Genomic DNA, 8,119 nt, shown 5'->3' on the forward strand with positions numbered 1-8,119 from the left:
AGCCTTGCCCTACCCGCCGAACCTCCGGTGGCTCCCTCCGCGCGCTGCGAAGGCCCCGCTCCGGGCTGGCCTTGGAATCTGCGCCGGGCCCGCGGTGTTTTCTGTCGCCTAGCTTCCGAACTCCAGACCTGGCGGGGATCCCAGAGGTCTCCTCCGCTTGGGCGGGGGGCGGGTCCCACTCCGACACCTACACGGCCAGGGGGTCGCTTGCTAACACCAAAGAAAGGGCTACCTCCCCCAGGACGGAGACCCCGCAGAGTTGAGCATTTGTTGAGAATGCACAGGGGCGGAAGGGCCTGGAAGGGTTAGATTGGGGTCAGGATCTGAGCGTGCGAGGCAATGGGGATGATCTTTTGAATCCTGCCTTCAAGGATCTACTTGCCGCCTGGGTATTGGTGGTGGGGAAGGGGTGTTGAGATTGGAGTATAGCTTGTCGTTGAACCTGCGAGCGAGTTGGTGCATCTTGCTTTTGGAAGAAAATTCTATCCTGACGTGAAGTCCATCTAGCAATAGCAAAGAATGGATATGCAATGAGAATTCATTACGCTGGTAATTCCTCCAGTTTGTGATTGAGATTGTGGTAATATTGGATGCTCCAAACCCTTCCGTGTCTAGGAAGAATTTAAAAGAACCTCATAGGATTTTTGCAACGTATGCCCAGTACTGTTATATTTAAGCATTTCTGCTACTTTATCCCAGTGCTGGCATTGACAGGGCAGCTATTAACTCAGTTTTTGCTTTTCTGTCTCTATCTTTGTAAGTATTGATAATAAAACCACTTTACTATCCACTAGACCCAAAGTAATCTGGGCCCTGCCTCTTACTAGTTGTGTGACCTCAAGCAAGTTACTTAACCTCTTTAACGTCTCAATTTTATCATCATTTTATCATAAGAGGAGGATATCACCCACCTCCTCAGATTGTAAAGATTAAATGAGAAGTTTTTTATTCCAAAGTCTCCCAGTCCAAAGTCACCTCAAGGTGAGATTCTGGAGGATAGGAACCCGTGTTGAGAGAGGTCTGTCATCTCCCACAGGGCCCTGCGTGAGGGAGAAGAGAGTGATTTATCATGAATGAAGTAAAAGGAGGGAAGACTAATAGGAAGGCGTATGTCTGGGGCTTTCCCAGCACCAGGACCATCCATGGGCCATCCCCTCCCACCAGGCTTAATGGCCTTTTCTCTACTTGGTCAACACCCGGGGCCAGTCTCAGGCCACACTCTTAAGACTTGCTATCCATAGGCCCTTTCCCCTTCTGTTGGTCTCTAGCACACAACCTATGTCCCACACAGGATCCAGAGGATTGAGACCAACCCTAGAAAGTTCCATAAATGTGCTGACTGCCTCCATGGCAAAGCTAGATGCCCAGCCTCTCCTGAGATTGTCCTCATGAGCTTTGATCCTAATTTGTTCCCTAACTCCGTCCCAAGAGTGGATATCCCAGCCTTTACCAGTTCCCTTTAATCCTGGGAGTTGGGGGTGCAACCTGCTAGAGGACCCAGCTCAGATGCCACTTTCTTTGAGATACCCATAGTGTAGTGAAGCTTGTGGGTTGCATTTCAAACTGCCTGTGTTTAAATCCTGGCCAACCCACTTAGCTACTAGCTGTGTGACCTCGAACAAATTGTTTAATCTGTCAATTCTTTGCCTATAAAAGAATGATAGTCCTTGTGATAACAGTTTTCAGTATTCAGCAGTTTTTAAGTTACGAAACGCTGATGCTTTGTTGGTGAAATGCTGTTAACCTATCTAAAAAAACCTCAAATATGAATCACTTTTATGTTGAGATTAAGATCAATGACTTAGTCAATTTATGTGAAAAGACATACTGATACTCTACAAATCTATGCAGATCTGGCCCTGCGTGAATCTCAGTAAGCATCTGTATTGAGCTACTGCAAAGCTTCTGTTACAAGCATGTGTTACTCTAGGTCAAAGGCTTTCCAAACAAGTGAATGTGAATATGAGAAAAGTTAAAAATGGAATCTCTATCTGTACATGATGAAAATAAAGAAGAAAAAGAGTACTGAATATGCTTTCTTTGTAACCAAAACTATAGCTTACTAGCACTACAACTGTGCAGACTTTGTGAAGTAACTCAAAAAACTGTTTAAAAAGATCTCAAATATATCAAATAAGCAGTGAAACCATTTGGAGAAGAAGGATGCTTCAACTCTGCCCCCTTGGTCCATTTTTCACAAAGCAGTCATAGTGTTTTTTCTAAACCCTAAATCAGGGCATGTCATTTTCTCTGCTCCAACCCTCCCATCTTCCTGGGTAGAAGCCAGTGCCCTTAACTATGGCCTAAAGGCCCTATTCTGTCCCCTCCCAGCCCCTCCTCCCTGTCTCTCCCGTCACTTGTCCGCCCAGCCACCCTGTTTTCTTTCCTCTTCCTCTAGCACCCTGATCACTTTACCACTTCAAGCCTTTGCTTTGCCTGTCCCCCTGATACCCACATGGCATGCACCTTTGCTTCCCTTGGGCTTCTGCTCAAAGGAGCCTTCCTAACTGCTCTGTTCAAAATAGCCACAGCCTCCAGTTTTCTCTTTCCTGCCCTGGTGGTTCTTTCTCCCAGCACTTGTCTCACCTGACTTCTTATCTATTTATTGTTTTCTTTTTTAAAGTCCATCTTCCCTGAGAGCAGGGAATTTGTTTTGCCGGCTGATGAAGTCTTGGCACCTAAAGCAGGGCCTGTCTCATAGAGGAAGTTCAATAAATACTGGTTGCTTCTATGAAAACTGGGAATCAGATGAAAATATTTGGAGTTTGATTAAAACCCTTTCTTCATCATCCCATTTCCTCCCATCCCTCAACTTGGGTAGCATTGCAAAGAGCTTCCTCAGCCACTGGTGCTCTGTGGACAAAAAGACCCTGTGATTCAACAATGGCACCATTCATGTGCTTCATTAGTAATATTTTTAATAGTTTTATTGAGATATAATTCACATACCATGCCATTCACCCATTTAAAGTGTATAATTCAGTGGTTTGTAGGATAATCACAGAATTGTGCAACCATCAACACTATCAATTCAGAACATTTTCAATACCCAGAAGAAACTCTGCTCCCCTTAGCCTGACTCCCCAACCCCCATATGCTCTCCCAAGAGTCAGAGACCAACTAATCTACTGTCTATAGAGTTGTCCATTCTGGACATTCCATGTAAATGGAATCATACAATATGTGATCCTTTGTGACTGGCTTCTTTCATTTAGCATAATATTTTCAAGGTTCATCCATGCAGTACTTCATTCCTTTTTATTGTGAAATAAAATTCCATTGTGTGGGTATGCCGTATTTTATTTAGCCATTCATCAGCTGATGGACATTTGTATTGTTTCCATTTGGGGTCAGTATGAATAATGCTGCTATGAATATTGTGTACAAGTTTTTGTGTGTCTCCCCTTCTCTTGGGTATACGCCTGCAAGTGAAAATGGTGGATCATATGGTTAAGTCTACGTTTAACTATTTGAGGAACTTGTGGACTGTTTTCCAAAGTGGCTGCACCATTTCACATTCTTACCAGCAGTATATAAGGGTTCTGACGTCTCCCCTTCCTCCCCAACACTTATCTTTTTGATTATGACCATCTTGTGGTTATGAAGTGGTATCTCATTGTTGTTTTGATTTGCATTTTCCTGATGGCTATCAACATCTTTTCATGTGCTTATTGGTCATTTATATATCTTATTTGGAGAAATGTGTAATCAGAGCCATTGTTTTTAAATTGAATTATTGGTCTTGTTATTATTGAGCTGTAAGAGTTCTTTATCTATTCTAGATACAAGACCCTTATCAGATATGATTTGCAAAAATGTTCTCCAGTTTTGTGGGGTTTTTTTTTCTCACTTTCATTATGGTGTTGTTTGAAACATTAAAATTTTTAATGATGTCCAATTTATCTATTTTTTTCTTTAGTTGTTTATGCTTTAAATGTCATATCTAAGAACCTGTTGCCTAAGCCAAGGAGTTTTCATTGGGCAGAATCTAGGCTGCTTCCAGGGTGGCTGATCCAGCCTCTTCTCCCCAGAGCTCCTGTTCAAACCCAGACCCAACTTCTTGTGGCCTGGGCCAAAAGTCAGAAACTGGGGGGGCCATAGACCAAATGTGATCCTCCTATGGAAGCCCCCCCCCCACTCCCCAAGTTCAGCCTTTCAAAGAATTGGAACATAATTCACATAAATGCCTTGATTTCTTGTTCACTTTCAAAAACTGGGAAGATCTGGTGACCCTGGGCCTTCATTTCTCCATGGTACCAGGCACTGGAGCTGAGCATGGACCCCCACCAAGCCAGCTGGGCCCCCAAGTCCTCCTGGCCTGCACACACTCACCACTCGCCATTGACTTAACCGTCAATCCCTTCATCTCTAAGGAATAGATATGATTATTGTTTGTATTTTACCATTTTATGAAATGTTATCGGACTGTACAATTCCTTTTGCACATGATTCCATTCCAAATTGTTCCTTACTTGTATTCGTGTGGACGTTTGTGAAACTAGTTCATTCTTTTTAGCACCTCTATGGTATTCCATTATGTGCCTAAACCTCAATTTATTTATTTTCCTATTAGGACCAATTGGTGGTTGGATATTAAATGACCCATTTAAAAAATGGTTATAGGTTTATTAGGGGTTTCTATTTCTTCTTGAATACATTTTGGTAAGTTATATTTTTAAGATAAATTATCTATTCCATCTAAAATTTCAAATTTAATGTCATAAAGTGGTTCACAGTACAGTCTCTGCTGTATCTATAATATGGCCCTTTTTCTTTCCAATAGTTTTTCTCCTCCCTCTCTCTCTCTTTCTTTCGTCAGAGGATTTATTAGACTTTTAAAAGAACCAGTTTTGGGTTTATGGGCTCTCTATCTTGTTTCTTTGTTCTCAATTTTATTGTTTCCTTTATTTTTTCTTTGGGGTTTTTCTATTTTGTTTTTTTCCCTCTAACTTCTTGAGTTGGATGCCCAGCTCACTGACTTTTGGTCTTTATTTCTAACATATACATTTAAGGTTAAAAAATTTCCCCTAAGTGTTATTATGTATTTTTATAGCCACATCCTACCCGTTTTGTTACATGGTATTTTCATTTCTTTGATCGGTAAAATACTCAGAAGTGTATTTTAAAATTCCAAATGTGCGTGGACTTGCGTATGTTTTCTCTTATTGATTCCTCATTTTATTGTCATCAGAGAAGATGGTATGTATGGTATTAAATTTTTGGTATTAAGGCTTATTTCTTTTTTAAAAAAATTTATTTATTTATTAATTTATTAATTTTTTGGCTGCGCTGGGTCTTCGTTGCTGTGTGCGGGCTTTCTCTGGTTGCGGCAAGCGGACGCTACTCTTCATTGCGGCGTGTGGGCTTCTCATTGTGGTGGCTTCTCTTGTTGCGGAGCACGGGCTCTAGGTGCGCGGGCTTCAGTAGTTGCAGCACGCGGGCTCCGTAGTTGTGGCTCACGGGCTCTAGAGCACAGGCTCAGTAGTTGTGGCACACGGGCTTAGTTGCTCCGCGGCATATGGGATCTTCCCGGACCAGGGCTTGAACCCGTGTCCCCTGCATTGGCAGGTGGATTCTTAACCACTGCGCCACCAGGGAAGTCCCAATTTTTCATCTTTAAAAGTTCTGTTTGATTCTTCTTAAAACCTGCCTCCTCTGTTTCCACCCCCATAATGTCTTATTCTTTAGAGTTCTGATTCCTAATATTTTTCCTTTAATCATTTATTATGTCATTTTATTGAATTATAACATACATCCGAAAAAGTACACAAATCATAGGTATGTACCTCACTAAAATTTTCAAAACTGAACAAACACATGTAACCAGCACTTGGGTCGGGACACAGAACATTCAGTACCCCCAGAAGCCTCTCTCATGCCCACTCCTTCCCCCCAAAGGCAACCACTCATCTTTAACAGACTTATTTTGTGTTCTCTGTCAGACCGTTGTTGTGTATTCTGGAGACTCTGGGCCTCTTATCGTCTATTTGTTGTGTCTTCTGACTTTCAATCCTCATGGATTGTTCCCCCAGGGATTCTGACATTTCTTACTATGAGCTCACCCTTAGGGTGGCGGGTTCTTTTATTTTTTTCCTCCAATAGAGCCTGCTGCAGCCTGGATCTTGGGAGCATGGCTTCAGAGCTTTTCCCTTTTTGCTTATCTCCCAGAAGTATCACCAGACTATGTTCAGTATTTATGTCATTGCTTAGAGTTGGGAGTTTCTGGACCATTCCTGTCCAGTAAATTGACATCCCAAACCATGCAATGCTGAGTTGGGAGTTTTGGATTCTCAGGCTGAAACAGACAGGCGTGCTTGTCACCTCCTTGTAGATGGCATTTTTTCTCAAGTTTGCCCTTTTGCTGAGAGTGCGGCTTTTCAAGGGTCCCCAGCTTTATACAGAGATCTCAGGACTTGCCGTGACCTTCAGTGTGCTCCCAAGGCTGTCTTCTGTCCCCACATGCGCTTAAGCACAAGCCCCTGCTTCTCACCCCATCCTTACCCCAGAAGCAGGGTGAGCTCATTAGCTGTCGTCTGTAGGGGTCAGTCCCCTCTTGTTTCTGGCATTTGGGATTTCTCCTTCTTTCCTGGGACCTCAGCTGAGCATTTGAAATAATTTCTGTTCTGTACACCTTGAGGAGGTATTGAGCATTTGAAAGGCAGCTCGTGTGGCTGTGGAACTGATTTTTAAATTTTATTTAATTTTAACCAATTGACATTGAGATTTAAATAGCCAAATGTGGCTGGTGGCTCCCATATTGGACAGTGCAGCCTTAGAAAGGAAGCAGGAGCTCACCACCTCCCCAGGCTCAGGTCAGACTAATCCCAGGACATGGACAACCTGCATTCCAGCCTTGGTCCACGTCTCTGAGGACCTTGATGGAGGTCACATGGGAAGCATGTGGGTTGGCCTGGATTCCATTCTGTGGATTTGGACCCATATGCACTTGATGAAAGAGCCAGTCAGCCTGGAGGACAGGCCCTAGGGGGTGCCTCAGGGGTCTGTATTAGGCCCCATCTATTTATTAGGGGTGTGACATAAAGTTGAGAAGGATCAGGGACACCTTAGGTGACAGGACCCTGGAAGACCTCTTTTGCCTCTTAAAAGCCTCAGCTTTCCTTCTCCATCCCCTCCCCACTCTTCCATTCTGTCCTCAGCCCTTTCCTGACCCCAGACTCTCCCTGGAGAGCTCTTCCTCCAGGGGCTCCAGCTCCCCTGGGTACCTCGATTACAGCCTCACACATCTTGGGATTCCCCAAACTCGTCCCGCTTTCCCAAGCCTGAAGGCCTTTGCCCACGCTAGCCATTCCCCCTTCCTCTCAGGCCCTCTCTATCACCCCCCACCCGCTTTCCTGACGGGCTCATTCTCTTTAAAAGCCAAAATCTCAAATGTCACCTCCCCTAGAAAGCCCGACGTCTATATTCCCCAAACACTCTAATATACGTATTCTATGTGTATATGTACACACATGTATAACATTTGTTTTTAAGAGTAAGCTTTATACGCATGACACACAAGATTCAAAATTCATCCAGGGCTTTAAGGTGAGAAGTCTGTCTCCCCCTCACTCTGGGCTTCGGGCCACCCAATTCCCTTTCCCAAAGACAACTGCTGTGCCTCAAGGCTGTGAACACCCTTCCTCAAGGGCTATGTGGACTTCACAGCGAGTGCCTGGAGGGCAGGATAATCCTGTTCTCTGCAGGCTCCCGTAGGGAACTACGGAAGGGTTTGATGCTTGGGTAAACCACGGCCATCTGAGGACAGGGACAGTAAAAGGAAATATAAAGGAGTTGTAATGAGGGGTCTGGGCCGAAACTCAAACTCATGGGCCCCTGGCACAAGAATGAATGACAGTGTAACTGCAAAATGCACCCACCAGCTTCCCCAGGGCACCAAGGGTGGGAGCTGGATTTGTTCCTGGGCAGTGCCTGATCCATAAACAGCACTATTAGGTATAACAAAACCTTGGAACACACCCAGAAGCCCAGCAACAGTAGAATAGATAAATAAATAGTCATGTCATTCAATGGAGCAGCTCACAAATGTGAGAATGAATCAGCTACAACTACACACGGTGTGGATGAATTTCACAGACATAATGTTGAATGAAAGAAGCCA

Source organism: Eschrichtius robustus, chromosome 16 (genome assembly GCF_028021215.1).
Source record: "Eschrichtius robustus isolate mEscRob2 chromosome 16, mEscRob2.pri, whole genome shotgun sequence".
NCBI classification, from domain to species: domain Eukaryota; kingdom Metazoa; phylum Chordata; class Mammalia; order Artiodactyla; family Eschrichtiidae; genus Eschrichtius; species Eschrichtius robustus.